Source organism: Columba livia, chromosome Z, assembly GCF_036013475.1.
Source record: "Columba livia isolate bColLiv1 breed racing homer chromosome Z, bColLiv1.pat.W.v2, whole genome shotgun sequence".
NCBI lineage: Eukaryota > Metazoa > Chordata > Aves > Columbiformes > Columbidae > Columba > Columba livia.
In genome coordinates this window covers 34,923,310-34,948,162 of record NC_088642.1, presented here as the reverse complement: position 1 = coordinate 34,948,162, position 24,853 = coordinate 34,923,310, and the positions used below count along the sequence as shown (strand labels likewise).

General features: G+C 39.8%; 1 long non-coding RNA gene across 1 annotated transcript; it reads left to right on the top strand.

The window, feature by feature from the left end:
- Nucleotides 1-865: 865 nt before the first annotated feature.
- On the top strand, nt 866-21,799 carry LOC110361462 (uncharacterized). Its single transcript, XR_002418097.2, has 4 exons — nt 866-1,035; nt 17,583-17,696; nt 19,974-20,071; nt 20,162-21,799. It is a non-coding gene; the product is annotated as an uncharacterized LOC110361462 (long non-coding RNA).
- The last annotated feature ends 3,054 nt before the right edge of the window (nt 21,800-24,853 follow it).

Below are 24,853 nucleotides of genomic sequence, written 5' to 3'. Positions count from 1 at the left end.
CATTATTTACCTTTTGCATAACAAATACAATGAGAAAAATTATGTGTAGGGATTTGCTCAGCAAAATATCCAGTGTAAATGACACACAATATACATAGGGCAGTCAGGTGGAGTCAGATCCAAAAAGGGATTCAGGTATCTAGTATGCAATTAAGATATCATATCCACACTGTAACATGTATTTATGGGTCCTCCTCTAAGGCAATGGACTTAACTAGCCATGAGGATATTGACTATTGCCAGTTACCTCTTCATTGATGAAGTTGGGATTTTATTTGCAGTTCTTCCCTGGACAAACAAATCACACAAGAGATGGATCATAGCTAAATCTATAAACTTATAAATGCTGGAATTCTGTGTTTTAGATCAGGACCACTATAAAAGAAGGAGCGAGCAGCAAAGCTGGGCTCAGATCCATTGTAAATTTTTATAAAAGAAAAAACCTATCCAGTTAAACAGCTTAGAACAATTTCTGCAACTCAAATATGTTGTAATAATCACCAGACCAGTTTTTACATGAGTTTGAATCCATTACATTCCTTAGCATTATTCCTGATTTCTACTTCTAGCAATATACATTATAATATTAGTATCTCACATTGGATAAGTGCTCAGTCCTCTCTGCCTCCTTCTATTTTAGGTATATGTATATATTAAATGACATCCAGGAGATGTCTTCTTGTCTGTGGCTGATACAAATTCTTAATGCATAGCAGTGTGACTGAAGTCACCTGTTTATTCAAGTAGTGCACAAATGTCACTTTGCTGGTTTAGGTCTCCCTTGGCTGCTATTTTCTGCCCTTGTGACACTCACACACCTCTTGGAAGGATGAGATAGGCAGCTCCTCTCATGGCCCTCATCTTATTTTTCCTTTTACTAGGAAGCTGTAAAGTAAGAATGTGCCTGTGTGCATGATCAACAGGCCTTCTGGGAGGTGAAGTTTAATCTCCATGTTGTCTGTCATCTCAAGCAGTCCTAGGAGATGGAATGCTGGGGATGTTCCTAACACCAGGTCGTTTGGATATGACCACAAGGTAAGCAGACTGGACTGACCTCCAGAAAACAATTTTTAACTGAAGCTAGTAGCAAAACATTGTCAAAGTTTCAAATAATTTAGCAATGTTTCTGTAGGAAACATTTATAGGGTCTCGTTAAATTAAACATTCCCATCTAGCTCCAGAGACATTCGTGTCCCAGATCTGCAATGTTTGGTTACACTTCTATTGTTTGATGTAGAGCCTTAGATCTTCAATTAATATGCAATTCAGTGTTCACTGAGACAATGGCAGGATCTACTCAGTATTTTGGCAGCTTGTGAAACTCAGATAAACTCTAACCTTTGCCAAATACAAAGGGTGATAAAAGCAGAAGTTGCTCTATCCAGCTGAATTAAAATAAACTGCCAATGACTTTGTAGTCCTCATATTTTTTTCTGCTTTATTGTGGTAACCTTCAGCTAGCATTGCATGGCACCTATAAAATACCCACTGCAGAATTAATAAATAGAGCTGCAGCAGCAAGTGGGAAGACAGAGATGTGAATCTGCCCTCCATCACTTTTAATCCATTACGTTCAAAGCAAAACGTATGCTGCTAGATTTCTCTAGGCTGGCCCTGGAAATAGGTAAGGAGTCCAATGCTACAGCAATCTACCTTAAAATGCCTTTGAGTTCAGTGGGGCAGGATTGCACTGGGACTGTTAACTAGGAGCAGATAGAGATAGCATCATGGAAGTCTTTTTATGTGCATATCTCAGGGATGAGATGTTGAAAAAGCCAAGTACAAAACCTGTATGAAAACCTGTTTTCCTGTAAAATTATTTTAAAATTAAGCAATCACTGTTTTGTTTAAAGAAAATAAAATATAAGGTAGTTGTCCATATGGGAGTCAGCAGAGGGTAGAGGCAAGGAAGAAGAAAAAGCAAAAAAAAAAAAGCAAAAAAAAAGGCAAAAAAAAGCAAGGACTTAAAATACAGTTGAAGGTGTTTGTTTTGTGTCTTATTAAAACTTGTGTGTGGTTTGACAATTTCTGACTATATCTCAGGTCTGAGATCTAGTCCTGTGTAAAACATGACAGCATATTCATGATTACTTTTCTCTCATTTTAGCAGACATTGGGAAAAAACAAGAAGTTCCCATGACATGCTATTTTTATTTGTTCACAAAGTCACAACAGTTCTACATTTTTCCCACTAGTGAGAGGTCTATTTTGCCTCTGAAATACTTTTAGGGAGAATAGGTGTGAAAGGTCCTCATGTGCCTCTTTAAACAGTGTTTTATCTGACTTAAACAATTCAAGTGGTAGTGTTTTTCCAGCCTGACATGTCCAGATTGACATGTATGAAAGAGACAATCACACAAACAGCTCCCCTGGCAGATTGAAGAGGGTGATAATCCAGGCGAGCTGTGGAAGGCTGACCTCAGAGAGCCAGGGTGGGCACTGCTTGTTGGAGTTTTTAAAAGACAAAGTGATTAACCACAGTTATATGGGGCTGAGAGCTGGAACAACTCTGCTATGAGGACAGGCTGAGAGAGTTGGGGTTGTTCAGCCTGGAAAAGAGGAGGCTCCAGGGAGACCTTATTGCAGCCTTTCAGCACTTTTTGGGGCCTATAAGAAAGATAGGGACAGTCTTTTTAGCAGGGCATGTTACGACAGCACAAGGGGTGATGGTTTTAAGCTAAAAAGGAAGATTCAGGCTAGAAGTGAGGAAGAAATTTTTTACAATGAAGGTGGTAAAACGCTGGCCTGGGTTGTGCAGAGAGGTGGTGGATGCCCCATCCCTGGAGAAATTCAAGGCCAGGCTGGATGGGGCTCTGAGCAACCTGATCTGGTTGAAGACATCCCTGCTCATTGCAGGGTGGTTGGACTAGACGACCTTTGAATGTGACTTCCAACCCAAACTATTCTGTGATTTTATGGTTCTGTGATTCTATGATTCTACGTTTCTATGATTCTGTGACTGTGCATCAAAAGGTTAACACAATGTGGGTTACAGCCTGGGCAAGAAGATCAGAAGGCGGAGGGGTGAAGATGAGAAAACTTCACACGCTCAGCTTCAAGCTGAGTGATCTCCTTTTCTTGGGAGTTTTAGTAGCCATATGTTGGCATTGCTGTAGTTGCAGCAGCAGCTTCATCCATCTGGTTGTCTGAGGACTGGTCTGTTCAATAGCTCAGGCAAGGCTTGGGTTTGATCCCTCCTCTGTCTGAGAGGATTTGGAGCTTGGAGGACTCAGAGGAGGGCTCCTGCTGCCTCAGTGCTGCCATGTATGCGAGGCTGGAGTGCTCCGAGCCTGCTTTGTGACACTATTCCACTTCATGTGACCGATCTGAAGGGTCGTCGCACCAAGACAGCAGTGAGGCTGATGAGATATGAATGGGGAGACTGATCATCCCGGAATAAGCTTTGGCATGTTGATAGAGGCAGTGTGCTGCAAGAGGTGCCAGCTGAAATCCCCATCAGGGGGATGAAAGAGCTGATCTTGGCTGAGCACATATATCACTAGCCCATGAGATGAAAAAGGACAGAGGTAGCATTGATACACTTCCCTTGGTTTTCTGAAGCCTATTTTTTTTTTTTTTTTTTTAAGTCAAAATAATTTAGCAAGTTTGTAACTAGTTTCAGGACCACTAAGACAGGGTTATGGCTTAAATAAATTGGTTTGTAACTGGTTTCAAAAGAAAAAATATATCCAAACATAGTTTTGTTATTGTCTAACTCCTGTTAACTGATCACATCAGAAATTATGCTACATGGAAACCAGTTTAGGCATATAGTTTATACTGAGTTAATTCACAACGGGGATATGAATTCAAATGAGGGCATTTATGGAAAAATATTTTAAGATTATTTTTACTCATAAGTTGTGTATTAACTAGCTATTTCACCCCTAGTGATATTAAAGAAGTACCAGCAGGAAAAGGGGTGAGGTTTGCATAACTTATCCGTGATCAGAGATGATGATACCAGTTAAATCATTGGCCCTTTAATTCTGTTCACCTTTCCTCTGTTGATACATTGCTTTATTTTCCTACATGTGATTTCTACAATGATTTTAAATTATCTCCTCTTCAACTTGGAAAAAAACCCTAGATTCTCCAGCTCTAAAATGAGTTTGCTGACCAGAAGAATCTCTTAAGAGGCTCACAGTAAATCCAGTGGAACAGTGCATTTTGTTTAAGTGCTTGTCGTTAAAGGTTGGAGTGCACAGTAGACTTGAAAAGAGTTTGGAAGACTGATTCAAGTAGCAGCATTATTTTTCACATGAGTGCATCAAGAAAGAGCCTAAAGGGTTATAAGAAAAAATTGCAGCAATGGGAAACAATCGATTCATGTTTTTAATTAACTTGACTTCTTTATAGTCTTTGTCATTTACACATAGCTAGTAAGGCATACTTTGGGTCCCACTACTTTGACAAAGAGAACAAGGAATTCATTTATATCAGGGATTCTGCCTATATAACAGTAACATCACTGAGATGGGAAAAAAAAAATCTATGAACACTTGAACAACACGGAAAATATTTTGTGTACAACAAGAAAGAAGATACTGCTGGTTGACTGACATGATTGTGTCCAACGTCCACTGAATATCTTTTCCCTTTCTCTTGGTGTACAGTGTCTGAAATTAGTCACTAAGCACCATCTTTTCAGCTTCGTCCTTTAGAACTAAAATCTTTATGATAAAGCTGTGAGGTCTCCACTGTAAAGCTTTACTCACAGAATCAGCACAAATCCTCCCATGCAATATCATTCATTTTCACTGACACTGATGATTTCTGGCACAAATCTGCGTAACCGAGAAACCATAACTCCCTTCACAGCACGTTACTGCTGGGGTGACTGGAGGAGCACAAGCTGTTGCTCTGGTGATTTAAATGATGGAGTTGCTAGTAGGACAGGCTCAACGTGTCCTCACGGGCAAGAAATTCCTTCCCTCTCCTCAGTCCAGTGGCTCTCTGTTTTTTTACACCCACCTGGTGGTAGTACAAAGCCTGCCTCCTCCTTCAGGCTTGTGGGACTGATAGATGTGAGCAGTGCGAACAACCACACTAGTAGCTAGAGACAGAACCACATCAAAACTGACACCACAGCCAATGGTTTTCACACCAATGCCTTCAAGCTGCGCTTTCTGTCTCCCCAATGGAGCTCCTCATAGCTGACTGCTGCTAATAAATTGCTTTTCTTCCCTTACCACCTCTCCTCTCACACTTTGAACAACTATTGTCTCTTTTTCTCCCTCATCTCCCTCTTACTCTCATTCTTTTGCTCTTTCTTTCTGCTGCCCACCCTCTGTCTCTCTATAGTGCTCCATGGTGATTAAAGGGGATAAATATTGTATAGCCATACCAGCAGATAGAGTATGGTACCTCTCTGGCTGCACAAATACAAAATCTTTCATTGCAGTACTTGTTATCGACCTTTCTCTGATGATCTGTTATTGCTGCTTACATCCTTAGGCCTATGGAAGTAACCACAGGGATTAAATGAAAACCATTCTGTTTAATATAAAAGGCATTAAATATTTCCATTTTAGTACAGCACCTAACTCAGCAGAGCTCTAAACTTGATGGGAAACACTGAAGCAATTGGTGGCTGATGCTCTATATTTGTGTGTATATTTATATGGTGGCTATTATGGAATTAGAAGGTCCTTGCCTTGTATCTAGATACACATAGTGATTGATGCTTCAGATTATGAAACTTTACTACATGACAAAATGTTCAGAGTTTAAAGACTGCAAAATGGGTGGCTTTGTAAATCAAAAGAAATAAATTTACCTCAACAGGTTCAAAATCCTTCTGCTTTCTGAATAAAGCAATACAGGATAATACACCTACCTCTGTTTCAGTTTTTAACTGAATTATTGTTCAGTATTTTTATCTGACATAATTCCCTGCTCTGCAGCATTTGGTTCATCCAGTGAGTCAGTCAGTAAAACACGAATGATTCAGTGAGACAGACCCTCATCTGAAAAAATGAGCTACTTTACCACTTCCTTGCTTGCTATCCAATGCAGATATATGGCATACTGTATGTGTCTGTCTAACAGATACTTTGTGCAATCTAAAACAATTTTCAAAAGCCAATTTGTTGGTGTGTTGTAGAGCGGTACCTTTAAAGCAGTGGTGATAATGATAAGGCTTGATGTACTAGGAGGCCCTTATCAGAGATTTTGTCATTATAAAAGAGTCTTAAAAAGAGAGTTACACTGTTATGGGAGACTAATAATGTCTAGGTGGTTGGGAGGTGTTTATGGAGGGAAAGCTAGAGCTCGGAACTTATAGAATAGGTGCCGATTTTCAAAAGATGTGTATCTGGAGCTGATTTTATAGGTAATGGCACACCTACCATAAATCTTTTGAAACAGGAGCCTATATATGGCTAAAGCAAGTATAGAAGCTGTTGAACAGGACTCAGAAATAGACATTGCACAGGTAGATCCAGGAATGAAGAAGAATACCTACCGCAGCTTAATCTTTGCTTTATAGGTATTTTATCTTATCTCTGAGGACAAATAACAGAATCTCCTATTATTATCTTCAGTTCTCAGACCTAAAGTTTTATTTTGTTAGGACATACGTATTGTCAGAGGCAATTTCCTAAAAGAGAAACACAGAACAGAGATACATCCACAGCAGAATGGATTATAAAGAGAGAAGGTACTTGTGAAACAAATACTTCTACATTGTGATTTAAAAAACCCTAATAACATGATAACCTAGTGATTCAGGATCCAAAAATAGCCATTTATGTTCTCTTCTGAATGAACAAACATTATCTTAAGGATCTAAATATATCTTAAGAAAAGCAGTTTTAGCTTCAGCTATTATCTTTAAAAGACAGAGATATTTATATTAAAAAGTCACTGCTTTTTTCATAGATACAGATGTTTGGGTATTCTGGAGACTACAAAAACATACTATAAAAGGGGTCATAAAAGAACTCTTTTTATCTCTGAGGAGTCATGTGAGCTCTGAATTTTAATAATCGCCATCACAACTTCAGTTTACTGAATACCAATCATATGCATTTCCCATTCCAAGATACTTATTCAGTTTTACTTGCAACCTCATAAATCAAAGAGACCAAATGATTATTTTTCTAGCTCCTTAGGCTGAGACCAAAAAATGGCTGGGCTGTCAACTGTGAAAGGAAAAGATGAGGGACAGGCACTGTGGGGACAGGTGTGAACACAGGAGTGAGATGAAACGGCTCACCCGTAACTTATGAAATGTCATGAAACACTGTAAACTTACGCTGTGGGTTTTGTGGGATGAATACCGACAATTAACTAAGACACCTGGTGGTTATAGCTCTGACCCCTGTGTTTCAACTCCCTCTGCTAAAAATGCAGGAGAATCACAAATGCATAGAAATGAGGTGCCACAATGCGTTTGTGGCAGAAAACTTGTCTTTCCCAGTCAAATGACACAAAGAGGATGTTGTTGCTGTGCCACACATCCCAGTGTGAGCTGACCTAACAGAAATATTAGGTTGTGAAGATGCAGCTATGCTAGCATAACTGAGATAAAGCTGTCCCCCAGTGTCTGCCCAGGCTCCCATGTGGATGTTTGCTTCCCTGCCAGCTGCTCCCTTTGCGAGCCTGCTTGTGCTAAGGAGCAGGGAAGCAGCACAGAACAAGACTTTGCAACAGAGGCATTCAAAGAGCACAGGGAAAGTTCTGCCCAAACATCTTTCCTATTTCTAGGCATGAAACTATTAGCAAACCCTGACTGCATTCCCATGGAGCATGCATGCATGTACAATACAAAACTTCTGCTGCAACAGTTGTTTTTAAAGGTGATAACTGTGGAAACTGAGGAGGGAGACAGTTTATCAGACCATTTGGCACTAGGAGGAATGTAAATTCTAACAAACATAGAAATATGAAGAAGGTGGTCTTGCATTCACAGCTGTGCAGACCACAGCCATGGTATCAGCAAATTTAATAAGGCAGTCTACAAGGCAGTCCTTACAGTCAGGCAAAACTCCTGATATGAGATGCAGCACTGAAATCACATCAATACATGTGCATTATATCCCAAACTGTATATGAATGTAAGATTTTCAGTTGCTGTTTGTGATATGTTGAGTGTAAGTTTAAATTCTGACGCCGTTATTTTCAAAATGATCTATTTCTTTTAAAATTGGTTGTTTCACAAGGTCAAAATTATAGGGTTCACAGTCCTTGGGTTTAAAAATATTAGAAATCACCTAGTTCCCCTGACAGTTCCAGAAAGCATTCTCACTCTCTTCCTAACACCACAGATGGTCTTACCTCTTCGTAAGCCTTCCACTGATTCAGCCAGAGAGTTGAACAATACCATGCAAGTAAGAAGATCGCTTCAACAATGAACAAGGAGAAAGATACTGTCTCAACATTTTTGACAGGAGGCACTAGCAAAAGGTCTAGTTATCTTGCAAGAAACTCAGTGCTTCATGCAAAAATATCTGACAACATCAGTTCTTCCAGTTGTGTGAGTGAGCGAGTGAGGCATTTTGAAGTTATCTATGCCCATAATCTCTATGCTTTTTTTTTGTTTGTTTGAGTCGGGGAAAGGAGGGCAAGGGGTAGGAAGGAGGAAGGTAGAAAATCTCTCCATTTTAAATTTGAGGAATAATAAACTTTGCATGGAATACAGTCAAACATAAGGACAAAGTGGTGGGTATTTCTTTAAGTAAATAGACAAGATGCAACCACCCAGCACAATATATATTAGCAATTAACAGCAGAGTTAGACCATGCCAACAAACCCACATTGATTTCTCTTTAATTTGCAGCATTACTCTGGTGTATTTATTGTTTAGAAGACTGTGAGGCCCATAATTTTCCACACATATAGCATTTTGCTATTCAGTCCAATGCACATTAAGTAAAATATAAATCCAAAACACTTAAATCAGTAGGCAAAGAGATTTCACTAAGGGAATGCAGAATAGCAGCATTTTTTTTTAGTAGAGTTTGTTCAAAGTCAGCAGGCAAAGCCTGTGTGATTTGATATCTGCAGCACTAGTGAAGGTAGTGACAGGAAATGACCAGGTGCTTGACAGTTTCTGTTGGCTGCATCAGGTTGTCTTCCTGTAGGATGCAGCTGTTCACCTATTCTTTAGCGAAAGCAGATGGAAAATTCATGTAGCTAATTGGTACTACTGACACGGGAGTCAAAGAAATGTTGTTACTTTTTTTTTTTTTTTCTTTCCCTTTGACTTCCTTTTCTTCATGCTGAGTATTAACATTCCAGATGGGGAACAGTGAATTATGCAGAATTTCAATAGAAAACGTCTGAAAGCTGATGAAAAATGTCCGTAAAATAAATAAAGGCTGCTGAAGTGAAGACACATGTTATCTATTTCTTCAATTAGCAATAAAGTCCTTGTGGTATTCTTAAGGAACTGTGGGAGTTCTGACAGAAACATTCATTATTTTTGAGGATACCACTGTTGGATAAAGGGAAAATAAAATCCCCAAACTGAGCTGTGGAAAGATGCTGCTTTGTAGATGCAGAGGTGCTGGTAGTGAAGCTTTAAATAAATAGACTTAATGAAGTATTTGTAAAATTCTTTCTCAGTAGGACCTTAAGAGATTATTTTAATCTGCTGAGTTGAAAGTAAGACAGATCACTCGATTTCACTTTCAGAGAAAATGTGAATTTATAAAAAAATTAAACTTCGTAAGTATACTGTGTCTAGGGCTTATTTGTAATGCCTTCCTCGACTTAAATATGTAGGATCACTAAGAATAGATCTAGAAATAAAATGATGTGACTTGTCTAACTTTCCATGATTCGAATACTCAAAAATATTAATATATTTTGTTTTCTCACAATGCCTAGACTACTGATTTCCTATATATTCCTACAAACAGAAACAGAATTTTGTGGAAAGGTTAAAATGCAAGAAAGGCTTCTGAACACTGAACAATGAAGCTAAGAAATTTCAGTGTAAATGCTGCCTTAGCTATAAATTCTGGAAATTGATAGACATATGAGTTTCCTTTTTTTTTTTTTTTCACAATCATTTTTAAAATCGTTATCTTTCACTCAAAAGCAAAATAAATTAGTGTACTAGTTGAACAGATAAGACTGGGTTTTCTAGGGCCTCTATAGCTCTCTTCCCTGTTCAGTCCAAGTAAGGTTCAACAGAATTCAAACAGAAGAAAAAAAAGCTTATTTTTTCTTGTATTTTCCCTTTTACTAAAACCCAGACAGAAAAATCGTACAGCTTCATTTTTCAATGAAGCGCCTGATAAAATTACTAGCTTTACTTACATGCTGTATATTTCTTCTAATGACTTGGAATCGCCATCCAAAACACAAAGGTACCTTAGAAACCATAATTAATTTACAATGAAGGTCTGGATTGTTCCCCTGAGAAACCTGTAATGAAGTGACCTCTCATATGGATGTGTTTTGTGGTGGTGGTTTTTTTTAACCTTGGCGAAGGGGGATCTGAATCACCCCCCCGCCTCTTCCCCCACCAAAGCTGTTGGAGGTCTCTCTGCAAGAGAGGAGTGTAATAATGAAAGATGGGACATTGCAACAAATAGGAATAACTGCATATTATTCTAGAGTTTTCTTGAACTGTGGCTATTCCTTAGAAAGTATCATACAGTCTAGGCTTCTATTGCTTTGATGCATTCCTGGGAATAAAGGGTTAATTCCAGAGTTACACTTCCAAGGAATGAGGGAATGGGAGCAATAAGTGACTGGGAGACCTCTAGGGAAATGTGCATCTTTTTGGGTATCTATACAGATCTTGGAGAGTGGTTTAGTGCCTGTTTTCTGCAGGTGGGCGAGGTGTGTGATGTGAAAGCCTTGGTGAAGGCAGGCCAGCAGAGCCACAGAGGTGATTAGCTGCTGTAAAATCGGACTGAAGTTCTCTGGCATGTTAGTGCAATACTGATAGTATTAGAAGTGGTAATGCCTTGACATGGAGCTTCAGTAGAGCTGTACGTTTCATTTCAGAGATTGATCAAACTTTCCTAAATGTCTTTGGATGAGAAACAGGCCTGTAAATTTTTGTGACTGTGACTCCACTGAAGATTTTTATCTTTTGCAATATTTTTCTTTTTGCTCTGGCTGAAATTAGAAAAAAACCAGGGCACTTAAAGAAAAGAAAAGAAAAAAATGTAGCCAAAGCAGGGAATCTTGCAACAAAACCAAACTTTTGTAGAAAGAGAGAGTGAACTGAGTTCAGCAAAAACAAGCACATCCAAACTCCCTCACAATGGATGGACTTCTAATGAAAGACAGGACTCACCAGCCATCGAACCATTAATAGTTTTTAACTAAATTAAGCTGTATTCAGCTCCATCAGTCCAAGGATACAGAATACCTGTGTTACAAGCATGGTAATAGGTCTGGTAGGCTGTCCAATGTCATGGTAATGCTCTGAGAGTGTAACTGAGAACTAATTGACATTTTCACAAACTAGGCATGAGTAGCATTGCAAAATATTCTCCTTTCTTCCTTCCTTCCTTCCTTCCTTCCTTCCTTCCTTCCTTCCTTCCTTCCTTCCTTCCTTCCTTCCTTCCTTCCTCCCTTCCCTTCCCTTCCCTTCCCTTCCCTTCCCTTCCCTTCCCTTCCCTTCCCTTCCCTTCCCTTCCCTTCCCTTCCCTTCCCTTCCCTTCCCTTCCCTTCCCTTCCCTTCCCTTCCCTTCCCTTCCCTTCCCTTCCCTTCCCTTCCCTTCCCTTCCCTTCCCTTCCCTTCCCTTCCCTTCCCTTCCCTTCCCTTCCCTTCCCTTCCCTTCCCTTCCTTCCCTTTTCTTCCTTCCTTCTCTTCCTTCTCTTCCTTCCTTCTGTCCCTTCCTTCTCTTCCTTCCTTCTCTCCCTTCCTTCTCTTCCTTCTCTTCCTTCTTTCTCTTCTTTCTCTTCCTTCTCTTCCTTCTCTTTCTCTCTCTGTTTCTTTTCTTTCCTCTTGTTTCTTTTAGAAAAATCCCAGGAAGGAGCAGCTTGTGAGTGCTATACCTTACTGACTGCCTCATTGTCTGGCATGCTGGAAGGTAACATACAGCACCAAGCAGACGTCCTGCAGTGCAGTTTTGGCCAATGTAACTGGATGAACTGAATGTAGGTCACTGTAGTCAAATTCCTTTAAGTTATTCATACCTTGCAAACATACCAGCAGGAATTAAGGGCAGACAGTGTGCCTTATTCTTCCTACTTAGTTGTATTTGACATTAAATGGTCATTTGATAAAATATCTGATGTCAATACAGCAGGGACTAGAGTCTTAGTATGACAGATGGACACATCTATACTCACTATCTGTCCCCACTTAGACATATTCAATAGCAAGTGGATCAACAACAGGACAAACAGATAGTAGAGGAGTTTCTTTTAACAGGTGACAGGAGAGAAGGGATGGGTCTGTGCGGATAGATAGGCTGAGTTTTTCTCAGGTAAGGAATAGAATAAAAACAGATCTTCCATAAGCAGCAGGAGCAGTGGCGTACCCTGTCCATCATCTGGTACATTTGGGAGCAATGCAATGGCCGTGACTTCTGCAGGACCCCGTCTGGCAGGTGTGCTATCACAGGGCAGATTATATTGAGCCACTCAGCAGGCAACAGACCTGGACTGTGGGACTCATTGGGACTTGAACATGAGACAGAAAATGCTCCCCAGTCAGGGCTTCCCAGTAATTTTGGGAATTACCATAATCTGAGTTGGTGTAATGCTGAAAACCTGAGCACTTTCCAGATTTAGGCAGCAACTCAGTGACATTTGTGAGGACTGCAATTTATGTTTACTCAGCTGAAGCCTATCGCAGATTCCTGAAGGCTCTTCTGGAACCTGGCTTGTGGTCTGTAAGACTGCAAGCCTTTTGTACAATAGGGCTTTACACAGCAGAACCCTAATCCAACCAGGATCATAGGAGAGACTTAGGCAAATGCACAGAATTTTCTCAGTGCCTGCAGCAAACAGAATCACTTGCAGACTAGTTTTTATTTATTTTTTTTTTTCAAAGATAAATGTATCATTTCATATTGTTATCAGATCTGAAGGAGAAGTCAGACTACAAGGAACATCTAAAAAGTGAAGCTTGGGAATATCACATCTGTTTTCAGGGCAGTAATGCCTTAATTGTTGAAGAGCTTCTACGGACTGGTATAAATGAAGCTCAGTCTGTCATAAAACTTAATATGACCATGCTCAAAGCAAGTTATGCTCAGACACACCTTTGAGATGATTTTCATCCAGTTTGCTTTTAACAGTAGGAGAAGGTATTAGAGTAGATTGCTGTTTGAATAAGGTTTTCTCACAAGGATTTAGAAATAATTGTGCATTATTAAAATAATCATTAATGGTTTTCTCATATTAAATACTGTGTATCATATTAGTACTTCTATTTTTATGCTACCTGTGTATTTTGAAAACTTAAAAGGGAGGAACTTAAACATTGAGGAACAGTCAACTTCAGGGGCCACTTTAAACTGAAACTGAACTTTCAGAACTAGCTCTCTGTGCCACTCATTGCTGCTGAATAATATGCGATTAGAAAAATGTGTGTTTCTCTTCATGTGTGTTGGTGATGTCTGGAAGACTCGTCTCACAATGACCACAACTAACAATTTAGAAAGCATGAGCACACTGTGGCAAAGCAGAACTTCCAAATAGTTAAGGGATGAATAATTTCACCCAATACCTTGCATTGCATATGCACTTCCAGGAATGATTCAGAAACAGCTTCAAAGTTGTTTAAAGAGAATCTCCAAGGCCACTAGTTTGAAGCAGGTAGGTGAACATGAAGTAGTTTTTGTTTCATAGGTCTTCATAAGATGTAATGAATGGTACTATAGAGAGAAAAACAGTAACATAATTGCTGCTAGCAATTGCAAAAGCTGTGCATCAATTGCCCTTCAGATATGACGTTTTTAGCACGTTCCCACACTATGGGTAGACATGCAAATGTCTTCATATTTGATGTACTACTTGGTGCTTTTCTTTGAAAAACATAATGAACATCCTCCACCCATTAATTAAGGAGTTATCATTAGGAAAGATGCTGAAGTTTCCTGCCTTGTAGTTTTCTATATTTAAGAATTCTTCAACGTTTATTTGGGAGTTAGGGACAGAAACTGTTTTTGCTAAGATGGCCATTCTTAAACCTTCCTAAACACATGTGCTGCTGAGCAAGTGGCATTTTTTGGATTCTGGAGAAGACTATAGCAGCAATATTGTTGAGGTCTCATGCCACCTTCCTGTAGTTAAACATAATTTTTCATCTTTTATACTGAAGTGCGTCCATTTATTTTAAGGTGACAGAATTTTTTCTTCCATGTGTGATATGCAGGGACAGGTGAAGTAGAGATCTTGTGGACCTACATGATTTAAAAATCTCCTGTGTGCTTCTCTGTTCTTGATGACCGAAATGGTCTTTCTAGGCTCTATGTTTCTATGCAAAACCCATGTGGGCATCCTCTTTGATATACAAGTCCCTTCATGCTCACATAATGAGGACTGTGTCCACTGTTTGAAATGCTCATTATGCAACAATCATTCTTCAGGGACAAGACAGAGCTGCCTGAAAGCTTAAATGAAACTAGCAGAAACTTGGTGCTTTTCTGTGTCTCAGCTCTCTCTTGAATATCTTACCTTCAAAGCATCATCCAGCTCCTGGGTGGAACATTTCTTCTAAGCTCCCGGAGACGTTCAGGTTTCATGCTTCTCTCCCATTTTTGGCCTAAGTCAGGAAGACCTTACTTGTTTTTCTCATGTCAAAGCAGGCCTAACCTATCTGGAAAGATGAAATACACAGATATCACACAACATTGTGTATTTTCCTATTTTCATATCTTTTTAGCCTTAAAAAAAAAAAAAAAAGTGTTTGAATTTTGCACGGGGGTGACAGGAGAGTATACCAAACAACATAACAACATTAACTTATACTAAGTCCCACGACAATGCATGTCAGCTATATTCATCTGAAGAACCAAACTTGCAAATGCTTGTCCTAATACAAATCTTCAGAAAGAAGTTCTCATGTCATATTTTACTCTTCTTTTGCAAGCTCATTTTCAAAGAGAGAGCTCAAAGCTCATTGAAAATATGGTGGTCTAAGAGCCCCCCTGGACCTGCTTGCCAAGCCACAGCCCCACTTAAAAATTAAGCTATTTCAGAGAGAAAATTATATTTTGTGTCATTGGATCATCTTAAGTTACTAACACAGAAACCCTCCATCTGGTATTTATGAAAAAATCTAAATGTACTGTTTCCACTTTTAGAATTACAACCTATATTTAAAACTAGAAAGTGATTTGTCATCAGAAAAAATATGCCAATATCTAGTCTGATCTGCCCTTTTAAAATGATTGTCAGTTTTTCTTAAAAGCCCTTCAAATTTGTCATCATTTTCATTCTGGAAAAACACAGCTGCTTTCCCACCTTTCAATACACCACTATGTGACAGCAAATGGGAATTCACATTTTTAAAAAGGCTTTTACAATCCCTGTCCAAGGGAAAGGTAAATGTTAATACCTCTACAGGATTGTTCCTTGTCTTATTTGATTTTGCAGTTTTTCCAAAGGTGGCTTGCAGTTGCGCACTGTATGCACACTTACTTTAAGATCGTGAAGACCACCCAAGGAGAGGACATACACAGGCCTGCCCCTGACAACTGTCAGCATTACTGAAGTATTAGCATATGCTGATGACCCAGCTGTCTTCCTACTCATCCATAGCAGGCTGTTGCTTCCCTAGCTATGAACTGGCAACTTCCCTTCTAGTTCAGCCTTCACAAGAAGGAACACTAAAAAAATCAACCCTGCTGCCTTCAAAGACAGCCTCTCTTCTGAAGGCTATCATCATGTGCTGCTATTGATGCCAGCAAAGCAAAGCAAAGAATAAGAGTCTAAAATAAGTTCAGTTGTTTGCAGGGTCTAGTTATATCTGTAGATCAAAAATTAGGCAGCTTTTTATACCTGAAAGTCAGTCTTTCAAAGACATTAAAGTCCATGAGCACGGGGACAGACAGCTGCACCTGGGTACGCAGCTCCTCTTGTGTCTCTGTTTTCCTTGGCACAGACTAGGCAGATTTTAATTGACAGTGAAACTGAACCCCGAAAATGCTGTTTATTTCTTTTCAGGTAGTGAAGAAGGCACCTTTATAGAACTGGCATGCAGTACAGAGCTGCTGTTTCATTTTGGGGTGATGCATTCCCTATTATACTTATTGTTCTGTATTTATTCTATTGCCTGGTACTGTAATACACTGCTCTCAGTATGCTGATGGGATTTCATGAGGCTGCCATCACCAGCTTGATTTGTAACAGGAAGCCAGGACAATAAAGGCTTTGAGAAGATTAATGTGAGAAATGCATGCCTCTGCAGAGGGGCATCAATGCAAAATGAAAAACAACACTGTCTTCCATTGCTTGTTACTGCCATCTCATTTTCACCAGTAAATAACTAGTGCATTTCTCTCCACAATGAACACCAACAAAAGGAAGACAGCCTTTATCAACAATGAGCGTACTATAGGAGGGGACAGAGAGGGCAGCATTCCTCTCAGGCATTTCATATAGTCACCTGCAATTCCTCAGCACCCTCAAGACCGCTGAGTTTAAAGAAGCTCCCTCAAATTTTACCTCACTGAGCATCTCCTGACTACCTGCAACTTTCTATCAGAAAACTCACCATGGGTAAACAAAAGTTCTGGCAATTTAGGAATAGGTTTTGACGATCTGCTCATGGATACACTCTAGTGAAGCTATTTTGTCTACTTCCACAGTTTAGATGCTAATCTGTACTCAGTAGCACAGAGCGCACAACTGTGCTATTATCTGCAAAAGAGCCAGCCAGCAGCAAAATAAGGTGGCCTCAGGAAATAACTTTTTAATTTTCACTGGACATATATTATCATTACACATGCTGACCAAAAGTCACTGGTTGTTTTCTGAGTCACACAGTGTTCTTGCATTAATTTGGAAATTCAAAGAACTAAAAGAAGATAGGTATATTTATTAATTTCTGTCTTATCTACTTTAATTTCAATTATGTTGTTATTTCAGGGCAAAAACCACAGCAGGGGATGAAAAAAAAAAAGGGAAGAATGATTAATAAGAGGTTATTTCCCTTGCTGAAGGCCAGATTAATCTTTCAGGAGCCTTTGGCAGGCCACACATCAGGTGCCATCTGAAAACATGAAAATAGAACCAGCTGGTATGGCAGGCATGCAGAGCCAATGCTGAATGCCTATGGCCCACAGGCTGCCAGGAAAAGGTTGCATCAATGTACAGAAACCAGCATTATCCCAGATCAGTTACTCAGTACTTTACGTAGCCCTGGAGTCTTTCATTCTACCTTCTTCCTTGCAGTCCCACCACTTTGGGGTGGTGCAACAAATGGCCGTGGCACAAAGTGATCAACCTGGACCACAGCTGCTGGTGCTTATACCCCTCCACAGCTATCCTCATGCTCTATTATCTCCAGGTTGTGTGACAGTCACTGCTTCCAAAAGCATTTTTTGCAGCACTACTTCTGTGTTAAGTCTACTTCTATTTAGCTTGGGAATTTCTTAGCTCATGTATCTTCTATGCCATTTATCTAATTCTGTCCATGTGCTCTGACTTTGGGAAGCTCAAGGACCTGTGCATTAGCAAGATGGAGCAGTTGTATCTGGTATGGATCCTCCTGGTTTCCATATGTCCAGCAGTGTCAAAATTTGTTGACCCAGGACTCACAGCTCACAAGGTAGGTCAAGTTTGCCAGAAGGAGGGATTGACTGTGATAAATACAACAGTATTTTTGAACAGTGCCTTTATTTTACTAAATTAGCATGTAAATAAACACAAAAGTAATGAGGAATTGAGAGTATATTTCTGCCTCCTGTCACAACAAAGCATGCTGGAAGACTGCTGTGGGTCTATTTGCTATTTCTGGTAACAATGCAGTGTGTTGAGGTGTCACATTTCTTGTGCACCCTGGACACGTAGGCATGGTAGCAACACCTGTAATCTATTATAGTAGGTCTACTATTCAAGTAATAAAAGCGGGCTACTTTGTGATATATTTCTTAAATCTGCAAGAGGGGCTCTAAATTGATTTAGGTGTGAATTAGTTAAACTGGATTGAACTCTACACTCCATTAAAATATAGCTAACTGACGTGCCTTACAGGAATTTTAGTTTATGAACAGGACTATGCTTTAGAGATTGATGTTGTCTCATTTTTTCCTCATCAGCTTCCCGCAATCTAGATTCAAATGAATGCATGAGCAAACAGTTCAAACCTGTGGCTGTTTCACTGTTCTCCTCCATAGCTTCTCTCCCTTTCCTGCACGGATGTGCAGATGTGCATGACAATTGACTGCCACAGACCTAGGAAACTTTTTTTATTTGATGAGGGTGAATAGAAAGGTGACAAAGTTTGCTGACAAAACCAGGTTGCTGAGGGTAGTAATGATGGAGCTACCTGTGCAGAACTGCAGAAGAACTTTATGGGACTTCGTACTTGGGGATTAAAATGGCAGATGAAATTTAATGAGATAAATACAGCCATGCACACAGGACCTTGCCTTGCTCTCCTTTTCCCCATGAGTTCGTGGGGATAATATATTGTCTGTGAGCTGACTGTAACGAGTCAGCAATGACATCTTGAGTTTATAACAGACACTTTAATGACAATGTCATTGTAGTGGTCAAAAAGGCACAATGGCTGTTGGGAATTATTAGAAAAGTAGTAGGAAAGAATAGAGACAAGAGAATTTTACCACTGTATAAATATATGGTGAGTCCTACAGCTTTTTTCTCTCAGAAAAGTTGTAGTAGATTTAGAAAATGTCCAGATACGGATGAGTCAGGACAATCAGGTGGATCTTACACACACAGTAGTTAATTACACAGTGGAAATTCTTCAGAACAGGATGCTGTGAAACCTAATACTTCACACAGGGTCAAATGAAAATTGAACTAGCTACTGGAAGATGGATACCTGGAGCCTTCTAAAGATGTGAAAAATCACATCTGACTCAGGAAGCCTACAAACTGGAAATTGTGGGAAGGTGGAGAGAATTTAGGGGAAGTCTAAGTATATTCTTGCTTTGCTCTGAAGGCAGTTCTCCGGGAAAACACTTTTGACCCTTCTGAGAGAAAATGTATTGGGCTAGAAGTTCTGACTCACTCAGGCAATTCTTATAATCTTGTGATATAAAATGCCCTAATAATCCTCCTAAAGCCTCCCCAGAGAGGGATGGCACAAAATTAACAGAAAGGCTCAGGCTCCTAAATCTCTGGCTCTGATAAGGTTCTGAAAATATATCAGAACACACATAAAGACTAAAATTCAAACTGATCATAAACCAGTAACAGCATCTTAGATTCTTTAGAAAAGAAAAATTGAAAGTTGCCTGAATATTGCAGTTTTGAGTTGTGGATCTTCTGTGTAATCTAAATATTTGTCTTTGAAAAAATCAAGTCAACCCAGAAAATGGAGCTGAAAAGAATTTGTCAAATGCTTATCTTTAAGTGGGAAAAAAAGGTACATGATAAAGAAAGAATAACCATGTTGAAAGAAAGAGTTTTAGGTTTTTTTTAAACCATATACAGTTCAAATGAACTGAAGCTTGTGTTAATTTAATTGTCTTGTACTTGCACTTGCATGGAGCTTTTATTTTCTGTTTCCAAGTGTTATTTGATGTATGCCTGGCCAGGAAGTATTAACAAACAGAGCTCCAGTGACTGCGTGATCCTTTTTTTTTTTTTTTAAACCATGTATTCACGAGAAAGTTGTTTTTAATCTACTAATAATTACTTCTGTAGCTTCCTTTTTCCTCTCCGTATAGCATTGCTTCAAGACTGTAAAATTTACAATATTGAGGTCCTGAAAATAATGGTTTGCATAAAACTGAGTAGACATATTAAAGAATTCTGCTAGTGCAGAACACTTTTGTACTCCCTTCTTATGTATATACATATTTATTTTTTTTAAAGACAAAAGAATATTAACCGATATGTTCCTGTTTTGACATAGATACCTTCTTCAGTGAAAGTCCATCCATGTACATCTCACCATGTCAGAATCACAATGGTACAACCTCACCAAGACATCAAAGGTTACTTTTCCTCCTGGTAGGTTTGAGCATGCATATAAAATGTAAATCTAATACAAACATGTCATATTCTCATCTTAGCTTTTTTTTAAATTCTTACTTTTAAAAGATCAAACATCTGGAAACACAACAAACATATGGAAAAATCAGTGATTCAGCCATAGTTCATCCTAATTTGAAGATCCAGTTATTTGTGTCAAGATGAAAGCATGAATTATAGCCAGTAAAGGGCTTTGACAACTAAACTAGAACTTGAGTGAAACTGTGGCATGAAAGTGTAAAAATGAGATCGACATATACCCTCCTCCAATTGCTGCTTTCCCCTGGGCACATCCTTCTGTGATTTCAGAGTCCCTGGTGTATCCAGACCTCTGCTTCAGAGATCCTCGTGCAGCTCTCTGTGCAGCTGAGCTCCTTGTTTCTGCCTAATACGACACAGGACTCCACCCAGTTGCTATCCTCCAAATGCACGTGACTGCTTATTGGCATGATCACATTCTCATCCAAATACTGATGCGATCAATTTATTTGTCTCAGGAGAGAACGGAGCAGCCACCGCTCATTAGGTAACAAAATCAGCCGATTTGTGCGAAACTGGTTCAGTCATCACAGCCTGAGAAACCTTGCATGTCGTTTCCCACTCCAGTGTATCCAAAGCAAGAACAAAAAATGCTGATTGTCCTCACCATTCTCCAGGCTTTTAGTCACCAGAGAGAAGGCTGCAGCAGCAGCAGCGGCAGCATAGCGCTGTGCTTGGTGAAAGCACAAGGGTTCCTGTCTCTGCACAGCACCACATTATCTCTGTGATAGCTGAGGCACTCAACACTGGAAGAAAACTGTGGCATCACGGTGAGACTGTTTCCATATTATTGTAAGGAGGAGGAAAACAGAATTTACAGGGAGGGGCAGAGTTTGTTCATCCCTCTCACTTTGCTCTGCATCTCAGTAAAACAAAAGTATACAGTCATGCACTTACAGAAGCCAGGCTCTGAGCTGCAACATGTGGAAGCCTGACTCTGACATCTGCATCTGTATGGGGTGAAGTTTCAGGCACTCTGATTTCCTAATTGCTTGCTCAATTAGCAAGACGCTCAGATTGTCCTCCAGAGAAGACCCTGTTCTCCCTCAGCAGCATGTATGGAGCAGAAAGCACCTAATTTTGGATCTCACTCCAGAGCCCTGCATAGTTCATATCATTTATTTCATCTAATTGCATGTGACCTTATTTGGTGATTCATTATTCCACATGTTGTATAATTTGTGTTTTCTGAAAGTTCTGAAATGAAATGCAATTATACAGCGGAAGTACCCTGCTCTGCTATGTGGACAGTGTGTTATCGTTGTTGGACATGCATCACAAATGCATGAAGTATTAGCTTTTTAATGAATACATTACATAGCAGCTGTAATGAAGTTAAACTAAAAATAGAAAGAGACCACTACTAGCCAGCAGTCGTCTTTTGTGTCATAATGTAGCAGCAGTGTCTCTAATCTACCAAAGGGATCATTTGCACCCAAAGTATTTTGCAAAACGCTGTTTTTAAAGTATACAAGTTATTAATATCTATGGAGTTGCCGCCTCTTTCACTTACGGTAGCAAGAATTGAACTCCATTGACATACATAGATCTAAAACCAGTAGAAGAAGAAATAAATTGAAGTCCACATATATCTTCACATACCAATAAATATACTAGACCTAACACGTTTCAAACACAAGGCTGAGTTACCTTGTGTACTATGCACTGTGTTGTGATAGCTGATTAAATGTACAGTTATTTAAAAGGTGAGGTAAAATGCGTCTTCTCTTGTGAAAGCTGAATGTTGTTATGGTATTGCATTTTACTGCATGTTTGAGACAATAGTACAAGTTTGTATGTGGTCAGTTTTCCTAATATGAATTACACTTGGTTCAATATGTTAAGTCAAGGAAACATGGGCCATGGGCTGCCTAGGAACTCATTCCCACTGGGTGCTGGGATGGCTTGCAGGTAATCTGAACTCATTTTGCGGAAACCTCAGAGTACATTCTCTTCTTTGCCACTTAGATGATGCAAGAATCATATCCAGTTAGCTATCATCTGCACATCCTTCTCTACAGCACTTCTTACAGAGGAAATATTGAGGGTGTATTAAAGGCAGAGAGAGGTAACCAGAAGGTATGACTGGAAAGTCATTTATACTTTCTGAGGATAAGTCCATATCCTGAGTAGCTATGGCTCTGGACAGTGTCCCAGGCTACAGGCAAAAAGAAATGCCAGGCTACCTCTCTGGTGCTGAGCAGGGGTTTAGAGGCTGTATCTAGTCAACAGACAGTCTTTGACACACCTAAAATAAGATGGAGATAGACAAGCCTCAAACTCTGCACATATGTCTTTGTAAACATTAGTTCCTTCTTAATTTCAGAGATATGAGGATTATTGCTGTAAGAGGCAAAGCCCAGTAATGTAACACTCTTCCCAATATTTCTTTCTTTAAATAACAGAAGGCCTGAAGTGGTACTGCCTTCTCCACACGGGTGTAATAATCAGCTTCACTCCTGACTCTTCTGCTTCTTCCCATTAATTGAGGCAGGGGGAGTAGACATTGTTGTTGGTTCATAACACTCTGTCTCTGCTGCTCCTTCCTCCTCATACTTTTCTCAGTGGGGTCCCTGCCACAAGATACAGTTCTACACAAACTGCTCCAGAGTGGGTCCTTCCCACAGGCTGCAGTTCTTCAAGAACTTCCCCAACATGTGTCCCCGCCAGGGTCACAGCTCCTGCCAGAACACCTGATCCTGCATGGACTACTGGCCATGGGCTATGTCCACTTTCTGCAGCGTGGGACCCTCCATGGCCTGCAGGTATCTGCTCTGGTGTGGTCCTCTGTGGGCTGCAAGGGGGATGACCTACATCACCATAATCTTCTCCATGGGCTGCAAGGGAATCTCTGCTCTGGTACCTGGAGCATCTCCTCCCCCTCCTTCGCTGACCTTGGTGTCTACAGGGCTGCTTCTCTTGCATTTTCTCACACTGTTCTCACAGCTGCTGTGGCACAGCTTTTTTTACCCTTCCTTAAACATGATGTCACAGTGGTGCTACCACCATTGCTGATGGGCTCAGCTTTGGGCAGCAGTAGATCTGTCTTGGAGCCCTCTGGAACTGGTTTTGTCAGGCATGGGGGCAGCTTCTGGTGTCTTCTCACACAAGCCACCCCTGCAGCCCCCCTGCTACCAAAACCTTGCCATGTAAACCCAACAGACTCTAACATGTAACTCCACACCATGGAGGTTAAATGGAAATGCAACAGTAAAAAGTCATGCATTATAAATGAAGGATGGCCATTTGTGCTATAACTGTGGCTGTCATTTTGCATTTGACAGTGATAACCCAGCCCCTGCAGGAACCACTTCTGCACTGAAGTTCAGACCTCATACTTCCTCAGAGGACAAAAAAAGTATGCCCTACACATTTTACCAGCTTGCTTCACACCGCAGATGATGTTATGACAAATATTGGTAATACTTCTAAATCATGTAAATAGAAATGGTCTGTAATATACTATGCATTCCAGGAAGCAATGCTGTCCCTCCACCACGAAGAATTTCCTCACAGACCTCATTCTGTGCATATATGCAGCACATAAACTGTATTCCATATTAGATTTTAGCTCTGTCTATCCAATACATCTGCAAGGCTCATGTTTTCTTGCTCCTCTGTAAAACAGTGAATACATTATAGATGGGTCCCCAGTCTCAAATCAAGCTCCTACAATAACTCCAGCAAAACTTGTTTGCTGACTATCACATTACTGTCTTAATTTTCACCTTCCTAAAGTCATCTAATTGTCATGAATTACCAAATGAACACTAAATGTGGAAAGCTTAGCAATTCAACGTGACCCTTGGTTCAGATTCCTTCCTGCTCTTCAGTTCCTGAATTTTTAATACACCATTTCTTTCTTGAACAGAAGGGTTTAATCTCTCTCATATACGACTCCTGTGACATTTTACAGTTTGCGTGTTTCCTTCCCACTCCACATTTTTCCCTTGTGTAATCTGGGTGAAATATTTTCTTTCCCTGCTGAATGGCACACATTGCAGAATGGGAAGGATTTGAATTACGTGTTCAGTTATAATTTTAACAACAGTGAGGGTACTGTACTATTTCAAGTCTGGTTTCTGCACAGTATTTGCACTGATATAATTGCATAGAGTGAAGATCTGCTTGTGTGTTCTCCTACAGATAATGTTATAGCAAAGTATAAAGGTACTTTACGTACCTTTAGCTTATTTTTACTCTCTTACAAGACTAATTTCCATGATTTTACATAATTTTATATGAAGCTGACTGCATCCATCCTTGAGGGCAACGTTGCACTTTCATGGTATTGTTAAACACTATGACTTCTGTGTGTAGACAAACCCTCAGGGCTCAGACAGACACTAAAGTTACTGCACATCAGCAGAGCCTCAGTAACCGATCACATGCATGCGATTAGTCTGTCCCAAATGTGAGGTAAAATATAAGTGCTCAAACCGCTCTTGCTGAGCCTTTTTTATTTCACTCAAGCAAGACTAAAAGTATTATTAACTTCCGTACAAGCAAGAAACAAATCAGGCTGAATCTGCAACATAAAGTAGATCACTTTTTAAAAAAAACTGAAGGGGACAAAAGTTCTGTGGGACAGAGTAGCTCCATTTACAAAGAAATACTGGGGGAAAATCACTAGAATGGAAGTTGCCTTTAAAAGGAGTTTACTGATCTTTCCCTCCTGTCTGTAATCAGCTTTAAACTCTGGGTAAGGGATGCACAGCAGTT